The sequence below is a fragment of the Haemaphysalis longicornis genome, unplaced genomic scaffold (genome assembly GCF_048455015.1).
Source record: "Haemaphysalis longicornis isolate Haplotype H1 unplaced genomic scaffold, Haemaphysalis longicornis Haplotype H1 scaffold_14, whole genome shotgun sequence".
In the NCBI taxonomy this organism is placed as follows: Eukaryota; Metazoa; Arthropoda; class Arachnida; order Ixodida; family Ixodidae; genus Haemaphysalis; species Haemaphysalis longicornis.
Genome location: NW_027526245.1, coordinates 47,037,029 through 47,054,823, shown reverse-complemented (window position 1 = coordinate 47,054,823; position 17,795 = coordinate 47,037,029). Strand labels below are relative to the sequence as shown.

The 17,795-nt window shown below is 44.7% G+C and overlaps 1 long non-coding RNA gene across 1 annotated transcript in view; it reads left to right on the top strand.

The window, feature by feature from the left end:
• Positions 1–253: 253 nt before the first annotated feature.
• The window catches only part of LOC144165073 (uncharacterized), a 35,862-nt gene continuing 18,320 nt past the window's right edge, over positions 254–17,795 (top strand). The window contains exons 1-2 of the long non-coding RNA XR_013321335.1: positions 254–408; positions 15,177–15,228. This is a non-coding gene — a long non-coding RNA (uncharacterized LOC144165073). The remainder of the gene's footprint in view (positions 409–15,176; positions 15,229–17,795) is intronic.

Sequence of the window (17,795 nt, the reverse complement as noted above, 5' to 3'; positions counted from 1 at the left end):
GTCTTCCTGACTTGTAATGGCTATACGGTCTGGGTTTTAGTTCGAGCTGAACTTATTCTTTGGGGGTTGGTTGCTTTGCTAAAGTTATTGTTCGCAGGGCTTTTTTAAGGATTTTGTGAAAGCTATAGAAAAAAAAGAGGCTGCCACGAAATGTAATATATTTTCTTGCAGGTTTTAAACGTGCCTAGCCTGCAGCGCTTGTGTTTGTTCATTGGAAGCACTTACAATAAAAATTGAACATTTTAATGTCATATTTTCCTCAAAGTACAGCGTTTTTTGTCTCTGCAGTAAACGAGAGCATTCAATTTTGAACGTATGTAGGGCTCTGGAAAAGTTGAGTGGAAGTTGAGACAGACCCATGAAACTAGAAATATTTTATTTTGTTCTTGCCCTTAGTTCATCGGCCAAGTAAGTCCATGTTTTTCAAGTTGTACGAAATTGGCTCCGCGCGGAGTGCTTTTCGGTGTTATTTTTTGCTAACTTTTTGTCTACATTAGCATTTTATCCCCGTAATTATGCTAGCAGCAATCGTCCTCGGCGGCTGTTTCAAAGCGATAAGTTTAAAGAAATTAGGTCGATGTATTTATATTGCTATCAGTATTGTAGTTATCTGATACGAGGCTTCAAACTTTGTTGTCGCGATAAAGCAAGGTTCGACACTGTAAATACGTTTTAATATTAAGTTACACCACATTTAGGACAGTGGAGTTCGTACAGGTTATGGTTACGGATTGGAACATCATACTGAAGAACAAAAAAATTGATTTTCTGCTAAATGTACACACAAATACGTACACAGTGAGCAAACCAAATGCTATAAAAATACAAATGTAGGCAGATGTGACGTTACAAACTATACGCAGTGATACATGTACAACGTAAGCTTTAATGAGGTGTTAGGCGGGTATACTGACAAACGTGCACGTACCAAGAAACCTACTGCCAATTCTCTACCCCAAGTTTATGATTCATTTGCAACTTGAACTCCATAAAATGCGGCCTAAAATTAACAGGCATTCTATGAATGTATGAATATATTTGGCAATATGCTGTACTCGACTCTTGTTGGCAGAAAAAAAAACGATATGCAAAATTGTGGCTCTTTTTCCTCGAACGTTCGCTGAATTGACTGAGAAATAGTGGCGTGGGTTTAGTTATTACGGCATTCTGGCTGAGTGAAAAGGAAAAATTCGGTAGTTCAAAAGTGAGGCAGTGTGCTACTGTTGCCGAAGTAGTAATTTCTTGCGCCTACCGAATAAAGTGACTGGGCGAGTAATGGTATAATAACCGCGAGCCACATCCACACAAAAATTTTGCTTAACAACTGCTAGAAAGGCAAATAGCTTTTCCAGTGTCGGTACCAGTGTTAGGTTTCTCTGAGGAAACAAAGTTTATTATCGGCCGAACAGAAGGTATTTATATAAAAGCCCTGCTCGGAGATATTTTCATGGCTTCAGCTATTATTTGTAATGAAAACCCTGTGTTTATTTTTTTCATTTTCATTCATTTTTGTAAATGCGTAAAATTAGGAGCATTTGAGCTTTCATTATGAGCGCACAAACGCCCAATTTCTTCCTTAAATATTTTTGTTTGCCAGAGTTCACAGCAAATTTTATTCCTTGCAACACCTTTGCTCAGTTGTGCTTGGTTGTCGCTGTCGTTATATTTTCGGTATATACGACAGTTGTTTGAAAAAAAACGACCAGTCATTGTCGCGTGATTACGAAAACCTATGTCCTTTAAAGACAGCAGAAAGAAGAGATTACCCAAGCTAGACCCCTTGAGAACGCGAAACGGTGGCGTCCGTGTCACTAGATAAAGTTAGAGCATCGGCACTTTTTTCTCCTGTTGATTCGTGTCGCCGCCATGATCGTTTGACCTGTCACATAATGTGGCATTTGTTTACACTGCGACGGTTTTTTGGCCGGCGCCATTTTGTTGGTTGCACCTTTTATTCAGTCAACTCTGGTAGGTTGATCTTGTTCATCCCGCTCTGCGGCTTCGCGCGGCTAACACAGTTTCCAAAGCAAATCATAGATTACGCGAGAAGCAGCATTTCAGCAGCAGAAGTGTGTCCGAAGATGCCAGTTTGCTGTATCTTCGGCAGTGTTGTTATCAAACAACCCGGTCAAAGTACGGGGTAGACCGTTGGAGCAGCCATCTCTCAATTCTCATGAACACAAAAATCGCTTCGGTTGCTGACTTGCCAGCTTCAGTGGAGGTACTCTGATACCTTCTCTGGTGACACCAGGTACCTTCAGCTATAGCTTTAAAAACTTGTGGGTACACACTTCCAGAAATTTCGTCCCGTGTGTGAAATAAGCTATTACCTTTTGTAATATATTCTGAGGGTTATATAACTGCGATGTATTTAAAACCTTATCATGGGGTACTGCGAAAAAAAAATTATGTCCCTAAAATCCTAATCTCTCCTTTGTAATTTACGTTACAGTCGAAAGCATTTCAGGATATCCGCGTTGGTGTTGAAAATGGCATGAGGGATTTTGAAATAAGTATAATTGATTTTAAATTTTACAGAAATTTGTTTATTGCACCTACAATAAAAGTTGCTTGTCGTTTCCCGTGAACTGGCGACCACAAGGCTTATGCCCTAATTAGGTATCGCCAGAAAATGTTTTTTTACTGCCAAACGTTGTTTCAAGATGCCCATATTGCGATTTAGGGAACCAAGTTGTCGTCTTGGCATATCGTTTCATATAACACTATATAAAATCCGGCCAGTTTGTTCCCGTTTTCATTTAGTGACATGGACACACTACCTTTTTAGCTTATCGCTACTGCCGAAATGCCCGTCAATGTGCTGAGTGAGCCAACGCATGTAAGAAAGATCCGGAGGCAGCCTTCGGCAAAGACAACAACTAGCTTTATGCTAAAGGAGCGACCGGAGACGGTGGTTAAGATGGCATGAGCGCGGAATGCAAAGGACAATAAACGCAAGATGAAGAAAAGGAAAAAAAACTACCTACAGAGTTCTATTCGTATTCTCTCGATGTTGCCACGAGGCCTGCATGGTCAAGTGAGACATGACGGCGCGGCTGGCTTACTGAACGGCACGACGCAACGTTGTGGCTAGGCATGGAACATCGGGGAGGCGTCCGAGAACGTGTACAGTGGTTATCAGCTCGTTAGCACAACCGCAAATGTGAGACCGGATGCTCCACCTCCACCCCCACATGAGACCGGATGCTCCCCTAGCCTTTCACCAGCTCCAGGAACGGGGCATCCGGTGAGTTGTCTGGAATAGGATTCCGGGCTGTTGGCTGTGAGGCAACAGCAGCGGTTCTCAGCAGGAATTCCGCCGCAAAGCAGCACAAGGCCGCGCCTTCTAGCCGAATATGGCGCAGGCATACACTGACCAGCATTTTGATTCTAGTACCATGCGCTTCAGCTTCCCGCTCCAGGGTCCCCTTGTACAGTTTCCGTCGGCCCCTCGTCACAGCCATACATGAAGAACTTCGTGAGGTATGGCCACCCTTCTGCTGTGACGCTGAAGACCGAGAAATGCAGACTTCTGCTCTATATTAATAAATATTCGTTCTTAGCAACAATGTGCGTCTTCACTTTAGTAGTATCGGACACATTGCGGCAAAACACAGCAGGGCTTTAAGGGATTTGTAAATGTGTATTCCAAGATCTCATGCATTCCTTTCGCTACATTTTACTACCGAAAAAACATTAGAACTTTTCTCCATTTACTGTTTTTTTATGGAAAGTACTAATTAAGTGAGACTACATCTTAGCAGCCTGTTATCCCAAAAATTTATGGTTTTGTAGTAAACAGCCTTCCACCATGATGAGAACCTACAAAATTAAGGCGCAAACAGTGTGGTTCTAAAATCTCATATTTTCACAGTATTAACAGACAAAAGAAAATCACTTGTAACATTTTACGCTACACAAACACATCAACATGATTGCACGCACTATAGGTACTGCCAGTATAACTGTAAACCCCTATTTTTTTTGTTAAACCAGACGTGACCTTTTTAAGCTGCAAATAATTAGTATAAATATGAAATATAAATCAAAATATTTATGGTTAGCATGTCTAAGCAAACCATTTTTAATGTTGTTTTATTTATTTTGAGGGCAGAAAATTTCAGAACAAAGATAAAAATATGTGCCGAATCATCACCCCCTCCCCTCCTACAATAACTAACTAAAATTTTGCTTGGATTTTTCTCTGACCATGGTTTTATCATGCGTTCGGTTCTTGTTCTATTGTTGATTTTATTGTTCGGGCACGAAAGTGTTTATGCCCGGGTAAACAAAAATCTGACCGGTGTCATACCCGTAACGGAAAGGACGTCGCCAAAAAATGTTCTATTGACGCGGTTGCGCCAGGATTCGAGCCACGAACTCTCTCGCCCAAACGGGTAGAACACACCCCTCTGCCCATTGCGCTACGAATTGATGCACAAGTAGGTTTACGAACGAGCCTTATACATTTCCTACAACGTTCTTCATTCAGATGCCGTCTAGGAGATGCTTCCGTCTAGGAGAAGTGAAGCGAAGTAATTCGTCATGACACTAATGAGCGCCGACAGTTGGCACATCGATGCCAGCGTTTTCGTGGACGCGGGTGAATTGAGGTGCCCTCCGCCACCTTCTACTTTCGTTTTCGGTTCTGTTTCTGTTCGTACAGTTTTCAAAGAGCTGTGGTTTCAGTCGCATTTACGCAATGTTCAGGCGCCTGCAATCCAGTGTCTAATGTGGATGCGTCTAACGGCGCCTTCTTATGTAATATAAATAGCGATGTGCAAGTTTATATGGATGCACAATAAATGCTCCTGCGAAGCCACAGTTCACGTTCTTGTTTTACTGATTCCGATTACAAAACTCATCAACCATATTTTTTGTGTTATTTTACGCTGGTTAGGACGGATTTTGTAAAGCATATTTAAACCGTCTTTGAGCAGCATCAGACTTCGCATTATTTCTGTCGCAGTAACTATCTCGTTGTAACGGGAGCCGGCCTGTTGTCTGGAATGCCCAAATGTTTACACTTCTCCCTCTTCTCATTTTAGAAAATACAAATATTATTTCCCTCTCACTATCACTATCACGTATTATCAGCTCGCAAATCTTGAGAGCAGACGGGTAAAGTACAAGATTTGTTTTTTTATTTCTTCTGTACTCGCTATAACGCATTGACAAAGTGAAGCGCTATAATTCATAGCCTTGGCCAAAACGGTCGACATGTTTTGCTGAACAGTGCTTTTTTTAGAAAAACAAAATATAGATGATATTGATCCTGTCCTCATTTTAGAAGTCCATAGCATGAAGAATGTTTTATACCTTTTGTGTTTTTATTTCTTTTGGCGAAACGCACACAAGCTGATATTTTGGTACGTTGTTTTCCGATACGCGGTAATCCTTGAATTGGCCTTAAGTATTTTCTTTTCTGTGACAGATTTTCCAACTTTCTGTTACAGAAGCAGTGTCATTTACTATTTGCCTGAACTCAGGCCCAAACCGCAATCAAGGAGCAGTTTGGCTTGAAATAGTGCTAAGTGTGCCCCATTAAGTCTCTTTGAAGTTTAATTCTCTCTCCAGCACTAGTACTAAGAAGGCCCTTCGGAAGATAATTAGGGCACTCCAGCGATTAGTTAAAGAAACACTACGTTATGCTCACGACAAGGGAATGTTTTAAAATTCATTATTGCATCAAGCATTTTCGTGGTTGCGGATGTTGCGAATTCGCATGGACTCGATGTTCTCTTTAGATCGCAACCCACATTCACCTCTTTTGTGTCATCTCTAAGTACGTAATACAATACACATACTTTTTTCGCCTCATCCTGGTAACCACAGCAACGTAAATGTAACTTCTGGATAGTTGTCTAGGGCTAGTGTTGGCGGCACATCTTGCATTAGAATTTGGGACTTTATATACTTTGCATGTCAGTGAGTAATACGTCAGTCTTTGTTCGATACAGGGGTGTTTTCTTTAAAAAAAAAACCCTCGCAAATTCGAAATAACGACTTGCAAAATAACATACATAGCGCTATAAATCACTTGCCCAGGAGCCCGCACTGTCAGTGTTGGCAATATAAGGTATATACTATACAGCCAGGTTAAATTTTTATTTATTGTTAGCATTTCAATCATATTAGATGACTGTTGTACAGCGCTCGTGCAGGATGCGTCCCCCAAATTTCCTCAATATCTCACGTGTAGCGATTGCAATTCTTAGACGGAAAAGCGTTTGCAGGTGTGTCGTCCGGCGGCTGACCGCTGCGCTTGTTTGCCAAGCGCAAAAAAGTGCTTCCTCCACAAAAGTAACGCTGCACGGCAAACGTTTAAGTTGATTTTATGTCCATAGTATCAATATGAAACTCGGCTGACTCTTGTCACTCCTTCAATTGGCCTTCCAGCTTCATACTAGCCTACCAATCGGCGAAGCGTCGCATGTGCGCTTGAGCAGCGCTTGTGTGGAGAGACCTTGATTTGGAGGTTGATAATCCCCCAATGTTTACAAATCACTTCAGTCTTTCCTTTACCACGCCGAGTTTTCTCTCGTGTTTCATCAGCACAGCCTCGGCATTACACACCATTTTCGAAGAATAGGCCACGTTCACCTGATTTTCAGTGAAACTGGAGATTGGCAGTGTGATCAGCAAGGCGACCAGCCCCAAACAAAAACGGTTTCTATTACAGTTCGCAAAGTTTAAGGCGTTTGCTGCATTTACAAAGCTTTAGGGCCACCAGATTTTATTTCTATAGAAAAAGTTCTGGTAGAGCAAGAGCGACACAAAATTTTCCCGTTTAATTATTCGAAAGAACTGTGGTGTGGAGTGCATCTATCATAATTGCTCTTTGTAACATCAAGCGGTATCCTGTTAGTTAAGTTCACGCACCTCACCTAATTGTTTAACACCGCCCGAAACTAGGTATCACTCCGTAGGCATAGCGTGTTTATTTTTGTTGTCTGTTTTCCCGCTGGCCGAGCTGACTTCGGTAGAGTGGAGATGGACAGAGAGAGAGAGAGGAGCGTGGCGAGCTCTGCTAGACGCGGGCTTGCCCAACCTCTTGCTTGCAATCACGATCCTTGAAAGTTGTAAATACGTAGCATAAATAAAGTGTACATATTGTACATTTTCTTTTTTCTCGGAGTAGACCATCGTCGGCTACGCGCCTTCGGCCAACCAGCCAACGAGTCATCGATTCAGCGATCATCGCTTCGATCATCGACTTCAGCGACCGATCCTTCAATAAATTTAACTGGTGCCGTGACCAGGATCGGTCGACATAGCTTTCGGCAGACGACGAGGAGGCTACTCCAAGGCTGGGGCACCATCTTGGTGAGAGGACCCAGGTAGCAGAAGCTCCAGGCTGCAGCGCGGACACAAAGCCATGGTCCGGGGTGACATCTTGGTGAGAGACCCCGCGGAGCAGAATCTCTAGGCTGCAGCGGCGAGGTAGACCTCAAGCACGGGATCCTCTACGGCATCACCCGGCGTCAGCGCCAGAAGGAGTTCGAGAGTCCCAGCCAAAGTTCGAGGCTGTGCCGTCATCTTAGTGATTGGCCCCAGGTAGCAGACGCTCCACACGAGCGAGGCGACTTCAAAACCGGGAGAGCTGCATTCTCTGAGGCAACACCAGGATCCAGCGACGGTGGGCGTTCGAGCGCTCGTGTGAGTGGGAGTCGTCGGTGAGGGGACTGCGAGGATCGCCTGACAATTCGAGCTGAGCCTCGACGGAGCAGCAACTTTGTGCGAGACTCCGGGAGCACGGTTCCTACCTAGCGGCGAGAACGTCGCACCGGCAACGAGAACACCGTAACTAGCCGGACCCGGATTGAGCATAGGTGGGTTCTCATTTGTTTTCTTCGAATTCACCATGGCCGCAATGCTAGCGGGATGTTGGGGCACCGACCCGGAGGTTAGTGCCACTGGGCTAGAAATGGAGGAGCTGAGAACTGAGTTAGCTCTCAATGTTGCTAAGCACGTTTTAGAAAAAGCAAGGCTAGCGGGTAGTTGGGGCACGGGTATTCCCTAAAATTGGACGACTGAGGAGCTTAGCGCTCCGCTAATCCAATGAAGAGCCGAGATCCCCTATGAGTAGCGAAGCTTCGTACAGCAAATCCACTCGAAACAATGGCCGAAGGTTTGTCGGAGTCTTCACTGTGTTCGCTCCTTCAGGGGCGTTAGAGCGCCGCGAGATAGGAGTGTGAGAAGGTGGTTAGGTGTGTAAAGCCACTCCAATTGGTGAGCAGCCCCTTAGTATTACCGCTGACACAGATGAGATCACTGGATCTCACGCGACAGCTGCTCTATATTCGGCAATTTCTCCTGTAGAGCCGGATAATGTACAGCTGTCTGTTGCAGGGGCAGCGCAAGTGGCGTCATAGGCATAGGTCAATCGCGATTCGCACGAGAGTGCGCAACGCGGCGGAAGGTGTGGTGTCCCAGGTGCACCAACCTCGTAGGCGTTACTGCAGCGTATGCTGTTCCTTTTCTCCCGGGAGCACCGGACACCGCGAGCTACACCAGGTCTTGTTTACAATCAGCTGGTGGGGCATGGAACGGAATAAGCTTTCGTGCGACAGTCGGTCCGTACCGCCGATGAAGAGCGGTGGCGCGTAATGAAGTGCGCTAAAACAGGAATCGCCAGTGTTGTTTGGCGCACACTCAGTTGTGACAATGCTTTGCTTGTGTGTGTTAAAATTGCTCAGGTGAGGATTATTGTGTTCTATCTCTACTGTCGTTTCCCCCTTTATTCTTACTTTTTCTGTGCATGTGTTGTTGCGTTCAGCTATCGCAATGCATATGATATACCAGTAGCGTAGCGTGGTGGTTTTATTGCTGTCTTCTTGAGAAGTGGAGCTTCTCGTAACCACACGGTACAGCGCTTACCTTCGGGTAGGAGGACGGGTGGCTCCCGTTATTTGCATTCATTGGCGTGTGGCCATGGTGGGCCGAAGATTGTACAAGTGGGGCCCCACCCTGTGCGTGTTAGGTGGTGTAGATGCTGGACAGTTTGAACTCACGCAAGTACACCGCAAGTGGGCTACTGCATGATTGAAAAACTTTGAGCTTTGCGTACTTCGAGATTTGTGCATGCTTACGCGAAGAAAAGATCCGAACGTTCTTAAATATGCTGTCATTGCTACAGAAGTAGCCGAATTTCTCACTTTTGCAGTGTTCGAGTGTTATTCTCCTGTTAGAGTGAAAGAATACTCCGTCTTGTGTTTGTAGCTCTGTTGGGGTTTGGAGTATAATTTGAGTTCTATTGTAGATTGTTGGCACCCTTAGTGGAGCTGGTAGCCTTTGACTGTCAAGCGCAGTGTTTTTCACCTGTCTCCGGTATAAAGGGAGATCGCTCTTGAATGTTGTTGAAAGCGTTGGACTTTTTGGAGGTGAGTGAGGGGCTTGTTCTTTTTTTTATTTGATGGTGAGTGTCCTTTGGGAGAGTTTGAAGTTTATGCCCTGTCTGGCTGAGCGTTTTCGTTTAGTGTTTGAGTTTGCGGAAGGCGCACCTTCTTCCGTAATGATTATGTGGAGTTTTTTGCTGCATTTGCCTTTTTTTGTTACAAGTGTATTTAGCCCTTTCATGCCGGTTGTCGCAAATTCGCGACATACTGCATAAAGCTGGCCAACCAACCCGCGAAACCTTTGCTGCCTTCAGCGGCGGCTGTGATGTGTTTGCGGCAAAGAGGTGGTGGTTGCGCTCCAGACAGGTAGCGCCATCTGGTATAAGGTGTTGAAAATAAACTCAGCATGTCCATCGGTTGTTGTTGTTGTTGTTGTTGGTCCAAAAAAAATGGCTCGTACCCACTCAGGGGGATTGGCCAGGAAATGGGTAGCTAACTGAGAGAAGAGAAAAACTAATTTGGATTAAAAGAAGAAAAGTGAATAATTACAGAAAAAAGGTGAGCATGGCGGACTGCGCGCGCCACGTGCGACAGCTGTGACTTCTTCGTCGTTTTCTGTCTAACCATAGTGAGTACAAGTTTCTCCAATTTTTTTCTATTTGCACGCCTTCAGGAGACTGCCCATGAGGTGTTACATTATCAAAAAATACTATTTTTGTTGCATGCTTCTTCCTTTCGCGACAAACCTAAAAGTCCGCGATTAAGTTGCATGACAGATAATACAACTGTGGAATGTAATCACCGTGTCCGTTTAAAGCCGAAACACGAAAAAAAAAATTTTTGCGGCCTATTTCATAATCCCGGCTTTAAGGGTTAGGGACAATTAAAACTGTACGTTTTTTCCTGCGTAGCATTGAAGCTACAGTGCTTCTGGGTATGTTGCCTCCTGTGTATTATGTAGCAATTGCTACGAGTGGTTCTCTGGGTTGTTCCTATGTTGGCTTTTAAGAACCCACAGCCAGAGTTTATGCTTTGCGCACAGCCACTGTGCGGACAACATTCATAGTGGGGAGGTGGTAAGTTCGCGGACCTCACCTAATGAATCATTACCGCCCGCCAGCTTGGTATCGCTCTGTGGGCATAGGGTGTTAACCCGTATTGCGGGTGTTTTCCCGCCTGCCGAGCTGAATTGGGCGGAGGAGGGATGGAGAAAGAGAGGGAGAGTAGCGTGGTGAGCCCCGTTTGAAGTGAGCATTGCCCGACCTCTTGCGTGCAATTATGAGCTTTGAAAGTTGTAAATACGTAGTGTAAATGAAGTGTGCCTATTGTAAATTGTACGTTACCTTGGAGTAGAACGTCGTTGGCTACGTGCCGTCGGCCAACGAGCCAGTGAGTCATCATTTCAGCGACGGTCGCTTCGATCATAGACTTCGGTAACCGATGCACCTTATTTGACTATGTTATTCTGCCGAACCCTGTCCTCTGAGCTACTCATGTCTTTATTGTATTTATAAGCTTCTTAAAATCTCTGCCATGTCCAGCATGGCTTTGCTAGTTGTTTTATCTCTATAAAACTTCACTACCTAAATGAACATGTTATCCCTATGACCTACGCTACCGATGTTTCGCTGTACTGCACCAAGTACAAATCTGAGGACATGCAATTGAGATCTTGTGTGCAGGGCAGAACTACAGTGAAGAGATTGTCGTTTTTGTAGTTCTACCAACAGTACTGCGGAGTCTCTTCAAAAGCAAATTGCACGTTTTTCCCACGCATTGCTCGTTGAGTGATATGGCGCACACTGGTGCTTTCCGAAAGGGTCGGTAGTGTATATATTCGGTCTATGTTTTCGTCCCGCCAGAGTTCCTTGTGAATATCTGCGGCGTACGCTTTAAGCCTAGTCAGCTGTTACCTCCTTCTGTATAGTTATCGGAATATCTTGTCACAAAAATAAAGTACTTTTTCGCCATGAAAAATTGTTTGTTCCGTCCACTGATATTTGGCCACATAGACTGCACTAGAAGCCGGTTTAAGAAGGAACTTTTTTGGGTCGACTATATGATATCAAGGCCTCCCAAGGATGCATGGTTGGACAAAAGAACAGGTTGCATCAAATTGTCATCGTTAAGAAGTGTTGCGCCCACTCCCCGGCGCCCTCCTCTAATGTCCGTTTGTTAGTAAATGGTGATTCGGCATACACCAGTCCTAATAGACGAAATCAGATAGAACTATACGCCATAAATAAGTGTGATAGGTAAGTTCTTGGAAGTGGGGCAAAAGTGACCTTGGCAGTGATTTACAAGAAACCCTTGTGTGTTTAGGTTTACTACAATGCAGGGTGAGCAGAACTCAGTCGTTCACAATTGTATGCGGTCTGGCGGCTTGTAGAGGTGATGCTCGAGAAAGTTTCGAATTTTTAACCAGTTTTTTATTCCCGCAATATTCAACCTTACAAGTTATATTATGCTGCTAACAAAGCACAAAGAAATTGGCCATGATGACAAGTGAAAAAAGTAGTTCTGAGCCCAAACATTGACAAAATATAACGCTTTGTGCATTTGGCGTTCCTGAACGTTTGGAGGTTTTGTAGCAGTGTGTAGAGTATTTCAAACTTATTCATCCAGTCGGCGTGTTTTTGGACGCTACTTTTGATGCTTTACCTGCCTTTTACAAATGGGGTTCATTTCCGCGAGCGATTGAGCTTTCCTAATTTTGACAAGAAAGGTGGAGTTGTAGGGTTTGAAAGCATCTACATGCTCATGGAGATTGGAACGAGACGACGTTAAAAAGGATTAAATACGTCCAAGGATAAAAATCTTGGAAGTGTTATGGTGGACGAGAAGAACATATTGGTGGGGGCGGAGATTACGGCAGTATTCAAATGCTCACCGTCAATCACTGTGGGAGCTAGTGTTTCATATTCCTGATTTCTCAGCGCTAATAAACAAGCAAGGAGGAGAAAGACATCAATGCACAAACGCGCTCACTCCCATTGACGTAGATTACTGCGGCAGATATTATGGTATGAAACGCACTGAAGTGTCTCATTGGGCCTGTTGGGTGAACAAGAGTAGGGCACTACAGCGCAGCTTGCACACGGACAGGAGGAAGGAGAACTATGCACACACAAGCGCTGGGACAAACAGAATATTGAAAGAAATGCACATATATATATATATATATATATATATATATATATATATAAATATATATATATATATATATATATATATATATATATATATATATATGTATATATATATATATATATATACATATATATATATATACATATATACATATATATATATATATATGCGCAGTAGCTACACTATACCGCTTGTTTATCAGCACCGCATGCGTAGAAAGTTAAATTCCATCTTTGATAGTGCTACGGTCGGTGACCTGACAAACGCCAGTCCCAACCAATAAATCAGTTCAGCTTCTATGATCTGACGTGCGATACGGTCGGAGCCTTTCTTTACCACAACTGTCTCGCCGAAAAAAGGCACACAACTGCGCGTGGAGCAGTCGTGGGCTAAAAACCCGTCGCTCACGTTTCTTTCGACCGCGTTATTACTGTGGTGGCATGCTCCCTTAACCGATCATATAAACATCTCGCAGTCTGCCCAGCTTGAAGTTCTTTACAAGGAACTGGAATTTATCGGCTACCTTTTATGTGCATTCAATATAGGCCGACCAGTTCTTCATGCCGCAGCTTTTTACCAGAATAACCTCTCGGTCACTGAATTTGCACAGCTTCAAAAGCGAGTTTTTAGCAGAAAACACGACTCCCACGTCTGGGCGTTGGGCCACTTTTTTAAGTTGTGGGATAGTCGGTGCATGCATGCATCGACATCGAAAGGATGCGTGCCTTTCGGTACTAACACACTGTAAGGTACATACAGAGCAGATGTGTGCCTTTCTTGGACAAAAGAGCTGTGGTTGAAAAATACTTTGACCAAACCGCACGACAGATCATAGAAGCTGGACTGAACAACAGGTTGGGACTGGCATGCGGAAGCTCACCGTCCGTAGCCCTGCCAAAACAGGAATTTAACTTCTTACGCATGCACCGATGATAAAGAAGCACGGTAGTGTGGAGACTGCGCATATATAGGTGTGTGCATTTCTTTCAAGAAAGTGTTGGTCCCAACGCTTATGTGTGTCCAGTTTTCCGCCATCCTGTTCGTGTGAAAGCTGTGCTCTAGTCCCATAAAGATATCAAGGCAGCAAGCAAACGGAAATGCAGCACAGGAAAACAGAACACCAAACTCACATGGCATGCCTACCACCTTGCGTTTACACCCTGTCCAGATAGATGGTTTGTTTTGTCAATAGCGCAGAAGAAGGGGAGCCTAACCCCCAGTTTCTTTTCGTTACATTGGATGTGGCTTAAAATTTGAAGACCACATTGGGAAAATGTTGAGGCCTATAAATTAGCAGCAAAAGAAGGCAAATATCCGTTTCAACCGCGCTTTCGGCCATACAATTCTCCTATCTGTGCAGTGTATCACTACATGGTAGTTCCGATGTCACGGAAACGTGTGGTTTTTTGGCGTATCATGTTTCTTCTTGTCTTAAGATCTACCGTATTTATTTTCCAAAAGTGTCTTGGTCACCCATATGTCAGCACCTGTGCAATGCTCTATCTTTGATTTCGCCGTTATTCGTTGGTTTTTTGTGCTTTGAATTCAAGAACCATTGGGCATCCACATAGTAGCGACTTGTTGAAAACCGAGTTCCAACTGTCAGAAAGCCTCGCCAGACAAGACTTAAGGGGCGCCGTAGATGTCTGCTTGGCAGGATCATGCATAGCTGTCTTTGTTTTGGGGCACGACTCTATTGGTACAAAGAAGACACTTTCGGATATAACGTCGTTCAATGTCAGTGGAATGCAGTATGTCTGTTATTTTGTCACCTGCACTGGCGATTGTGGACAAGGAATGAAACGACGCAGGAATGCTTGTCAATATTACGTCTCTGTATAGCATTCTTGGAACAGCGCAAATGGACGTGGATGAGGCGTGGATAGAAAACAGTCCAGAGTAACAGGCTTTTATAGCACAAAAGTAGTTAGACATAGCAATCAACTGCAACAATGCAGAGAAATACAGGGCACAAAGAAGAAGTAGGACCTTTCAAGCCGCCAGTGCAGCTTAGGTGTTACCACTATATAAAGAAGCAATTTATTTGTCGATTAACAGAACAAAAGGGCAGCTGACAAACGTGGAATGTCTACGTGTTTTTTTTCCGGTCTTTCGTTTTTTTCTGTAACAAAATTCTTTGTGTAATCATATTTTGCAACAAAACCGTGTTGTGTGTTGTTAGTGTACGCTGTGTCCCGTCTGTGCCCCATCGTCCTTCTTTTGTGCTGTTTGATGGATGTTGTTCCAACACTCCGAAGCTTGTCACCTTGGTTACTCTGTGTATACTTCGGTGAGGCCGCGTTCGCTATATATGAAAGTATCTGTAACCAAGCCACTGATGTTGCGTCATAGGCGAGGAATAAATTAACCGACTTTATTATTTTGATTTCGCTACACTCGCGTTTTCTTCATGAGATATTTGAGTCCCATGTTCACCTTAGTACGCAGCAGGATATGAGTTTGCATTGTAGACTTTACTTCTGTACTACCCCGCAGGGATGAAAAGAGTATTATGTAAGGATGCTGCTGCGCAGCTAAGACAGTTTCAGGATTAGGAGCTAGCGAAAATTGCGCCTTTTGTGCATGCAAAAAGGGCGCCTACTTGCGCTTTGTGTGCAAGATTTCTCAGTTGTTTTGTACTAAGAAATGAGCGATGGTTCATCCGCAAAACGGTACTTTTTGGTGCAGGGCTGACACGGAATTAAGATTTACGACCACGAAATACAAATGCGGGGACCCGGTAAGTAATAGCCTGCTCACCCCTGTAAAAACCACCCTCTCTAGCCATGTAGCCGCAGTTGACGCCCTAAACATATTTAAAAAGTTGGACAAGAAATGTATACCGTACTTGCTTATTATGCTGGAAATGGTGTACCAGGAACGACAGCGTTCTTCTCTCTTTGACTCTCTTCTCATCGTACCTGTCGTGATGAGTATGTCGCCTGCACTCCTGTTACATTGGCGAAGGCATCCCGTGCCGAGATCTGTCGCTTGCGTCGTGTAGTAACAGCATGGTGGACGAGTAGCGGGCAGAAGTGCTACCTTGGTGTACACGACAAAGGGCCGAGAGGAAACAAAACGGAATTACTGCATCACGAAAGACGAGCACTTAGGATACAGGAAAAACTAGCTTGCGGGTGAGCTTAGAGCATAAGTCGGGTAGACCAGCGCTGTTTCCGGAAGCCCGAAGCGGCATGTGTAAGCGGTTATTATGAAAAAGGGCCCATCTCCCCGCGAGGGGGACTCGAGTAAATGCGTCGCACAGGGGGTGGGTGTATTGCGTTAACGTTTAGTGTTTGGGGAGTTGGTGGTAGTGAATGCGTTGTATCAGCAGCTTCTTGACGTAGTTTGGATGAGTCAAGGATATAAGGCGCGTTCGTAGCCTTTCATTCTGTGTCGGTTTTCTGGCGCAGTGGGAAGAGCACCATGTATATCGCGTCCCGCCCACAGGTAAAGAATGCGTTGTATCAGCAGCGTCTTGACTTAGTTTGAATGAGTCAAGGATATAAGGCGCGTTCGTCGCCTTCCATTCTGGGTCGGCTTTGTGGCGCAGTGGGTAGAGCACCATGTACCTTGCGTTCCGCCCGCAGGGTCGTGGGATCGAAACCAGGCACCGGTAAGTGTTATTTTTTTATATATAGTGTAGGGGGAGGGGTGCGGACCTGTTGTTGAGAGCGAGGAGGGTAGCGTGATGCGGGAGAGGAGGAGTGAGGGAGAGGGCGCACCTGGAACGGCTGTTGCGGACGCGGAGTCACGCCAACGCCGGGTGACATCGTGAGTTAAAGAAATGCTCTGCATTTAAAAGGAAAAGAACCTGCTCTTCCAGTAACTGTCGGACGTATGAAGACGGCGCACTACGCAGAAGAGAAAACGAATGCGGGAAAAAAGGTAATGAATAGATTGGAGAATAAAAGGTACGATAATTAGGCACGTAATATCGGAGAAGAAGAGAACGGTGCAGGGAGTGTTTACTGGGTGGTATGGTGGGCCAGTTCCAATAGGCACAAGATCAAAGACCGTAGTGCCTTCTCTTGTACTGATTGGTGCCTGGGGAAATAGGAGGGAATTGGCCATTATATAGTGCAGGAGTACCTAAGGGATATTCATAAGTATTTTGTAGCAAGAACCCGAGTATTGTGGGTATTCTATTAGGAGCTACTGCCGCGTTTCTTCTGACGCGTAGTTGCGACAATTAGTGCTGTTTCCTAGTCCTAGCGGTGGCGTAAAGGTAGAAAACGGTGGCGTAGAAGTAGATGTTCCGCCTGGCATGCAGAAAAACCGTGGTTCGAAACCCGAGGTCTTGCATTTTGTATTCGATAAAAAGGCGTGTATTGATAGAATTGCAGAAGGAGGCTTTGGTTGTAGCCTGATCCCGCGACCATTGCGGTAACGCGCTCTCTCACCAGAGCAGAATCTCATGAATACACCAATTAAATCTCACTTCTCCGTCCCCAGCATCTGCGAAGCAAGTGACCACGGCGGCGGTGAGACCTGTGACACCGCAGAGGGTGCTAAAAATGCGAGGATCCTCACAGGGCGCCATTTGAGTCTAGCAGTGGCAACGTTTACACGAGAACTCTATCTAGTGAGGCGAGTCTATAGTGGTTGTAAATGAGTTCGAGGGCCATATATGGGATTTCATATGGCTTAGTGACGTTATCAGGATAAGTGAAGCCTCTGAAGTGCGGTGAAATGAACGCGTCCTATGTTACCATGGTCTAGTGGACACAACACAAGTGGGAGAGAGATGTCTAGTCAGTAAAAACATAGCTAGCCACGTAGACGAATACTACAGCAATACCTAAAGGATATCTGGTCTTGTAATTTGGCTTACAAAAGAAGTGATTCATCGTGGTAAAAGGCTAGGCGCCTAGATCCAGCTACGACGACCGGCTAGTCTAGTTGAACGCTTCTTTGGAGGTGTGCAATCGGCAATGGGTAAATTAAAGACACAGTATACCGTAGTTATGGGAGACTCCATTGCTAAAGTGGGGAAGAATCAGGCAGGAGAGGAGGCAGTTGGGAACTATGCTTCGCGTGGTAGGAGTAACACAGGGACCTAGTTAGTAGAGTTCACAGAATGAATATTCTGCGGAATAAAAATACCCTTATCGCAAACGGGAGAGCAGGAAGTGGCCATAGAGGAGGAGAAATGGGCAGTGTACAAATGCAGTAAAAGTAATACAATGCGATGAGCCTTGCGCGTGCAGGATGTGGAGGTCCTCGGAAGGATGACCACGAACGGGTGACATCAAGAATTGGTTAATATTTGAGGAAAAACCGGTGCAAGCTAGTACAAAAGAAGCC